We start from the raw sequence: 2,500 nt of genomic DNA, 5'->3' as shown, positions 1-2,500 counted from the left end.
AGAAGACCGAGGCATCCAAAATTTTTTTTTTTTTTTTTTCTTTCCCATATACCAGAGAAAGAACATGAAGACCGAGGCAACCAACAAAAAATAATTTTTTTTTTCTCTTTCCCGGAATTTTTTTTTTTTTTTTTCGAAATAGCCGAGAAAGAATATGAAGACCGAGGCATCCAACAAAAAAATTTTTTTTTTTTTTTTTCCTAATCTACCCAAGCAAAACAAATAGAAGACCGAGGCATCCAAAAAAATTTTTTTTTTTTTTTTTTTTTTCGAAAAATTTTTTTTCACAAAAACTTTTTTTTTTTTTTTTCCCCAAAAAATTTTTTTTTTCGTTCCAAGCTAACCAAGACATCTACTATTCACTAGTAGAGCAATCGAGACTGCAAAGCAAGCAATGGCCTTACTTGCAGCTCTTGGTGCTGAGAACTCCCCCCCCCCTATAGTAGTCTTAAGTAAAACCACAGCTCTGACAGGAGTAGATATTGCATGCGAGCGAGGAGTCGTAATGGGCAAAATTGACTCGGGGGACCTCCAAATCGAATTCCGTTTCGAGCAAAACACTTCTTAGGCTTCAAGGAAGCTCCCATAAAATTTCCAAACCCAAACTCCAAACTTCATTTTTTAGCCTACAATGCCCACGTGCACGCCGGTGTGCACGCAGGGGTGCTTGAGCATGCGGGAGAGGAGCCATAATGGGCAACATTGACTCGGGGGACCTCCAAATCGAAATCCGTCTCGAGCAAAACACTTCTTAAGCTTCTAGGAAGCTCCCATAAAACTTCCAAACCCAAACTCCAAACTTTATTTTTTAGCATACAATGCCCACGTGCACGCCGGGGTGCTTGAGCGTGCGGGCGAGGAGCCATAATGGGCAACATTGACTCGGGGGACCTCCAAATCGAAATCCGTCTCGAGCAAAACACTTCTTAAGCTTCAAGGAAGCTCCCATAAAACTTCCAAACCCAAACTCCAAACTTTATTTTTTAGCATACAATGCCCACGTGCACGCAGGGGTGCTTGAGCATGCGGGAGAGGAGCCATAATGGGCAACATTGACTCGGGGGACCTCCAAATCGAAATCCGTCTCGAGCAAAACACTTCTTAAGCTTCTAGGAAGCTCCCATAAAATTTCAAACCCAAACTCCAAACTTCATTTTTTAGCATACGATGCCCACGTGCACGCCGGGGTGCACGAGCGTGCGGGCGAGGAGTCGTAATGGGCAAAATTAACTCGGGGGACCTCCAAATCGAAATCCGTCTCGAGCAAAGCATTTCTTAGGCTTCTAGGAAGTTCCCGTAAAATTTTCAAACCCAAACTCCAAACTTCATTTTTTAGCACACAATGCCCACGTGCACGCGGGGGTGCTTAAGCGTGCGGGCGAGGAGTCATAATGGGCAAAATTAACTCGGGGGACCTCCAAATCGAAATCCGTCTCGAGCAAAGCACTTCTTAGGCTTCTAGGAAGCTCCCATAAAATTTCCAAACCCAAACTCCAAACTTCATTTTTTAGCATACGATGCCCCCGTGCACGCGGGGGTGCTTGAGCGTGCGGGGGAGGAGTCATAATGGGCAAAACTAACTCGGGGGATCTCCAAATCAAAATCCGTCTCGAGCAAAGCAGTTCTTAGGCTTCTAGGAAGCTCCCATAAAATTTCCGAACCCAAACTCCAAACTTCATTTTTTAGCATACTATGCCCACGTGCACGCCGGGGTGCACGAGCGTGCGGGCGAGGAGTCGTAATGGCAAAATTAACTCGGGGGACCTCCAAATCGAAATCCGTCTCGAGCAAAGCATTTCTTAGGCTTCTAGGAAGTTCCCGTAAAATTTTCAAACCCAAACTCCAAACTTCATTTTTTAGCATACGATGCCCACGTGCGCGCCGGTGTGCACGTCGGGGTGCACGAGCGTGCGGGCGAGGAGCCGTAATTGGCAAAATTAACACGGCGGACCTCCAAATCGAAATCCGTCTCGAGCAAAGCATTTCTTAGGCTTCTAGGAAGTTCCCGTAAAATTTTCAAACCCAAACTCCAAACTTCATTTTTTAGCATACGATGCCCACGTGCACGCCGGTGTGCACGAGCATGCGGGCGAGGAGTCATAAAGGGCAAACTTAACTCGGGGGACCTCCAAATCGAAATCCGTCTCGAGCAAAGCATTTCTTAGGCTTCTAGGAAGCTCCCATAAAATTTTCAAACCCAAACTCCAAACTTCATTTTTTAGCACACAATGCCCACGTGCACGCGGGGGTGCTTAAGCGTGCGGGCGAGGAGTCATAATGGGCAAAATTAACTCGGGGGACCTCCAAATCGAAATCCGTCTCGAGCAAAGCACTTCTTAGGCTTCTAGGAAGCTCCCATAAAATTTTCAAACCCAAACTCCAAACTTCATTTTTTAGCCAACGATGCCCACGTGCACGCCGGGGTGCACGAGCGTGCGGGCGAGGAGTCATAATGGGCAAAATTAACTCGGGGGACCTCCAAATCGAAATCCGTCTCGAG

This window comes from Cornus florida, unplaced genomic scaffold (genome assembly GCF_030987335.1).
Source record: "Cornus florida cultivar Cherokee Brave unplaced genomic scaffold, ASM3098733v1 CherokeeBrave_3.0.0_Hap2_scaffold_46, whole genome shotgun sequence".
NCBI lineage: Eukaryota > Viridiplantae > Streptophyta > Magnoliopsida > Cornales > Cornaceae > Cornus > Cornus florida.
The sequence above is the reverse complement of the archived record's forward strand: the minus strand, read 5'-3'. Positions refer to the sequence as shown.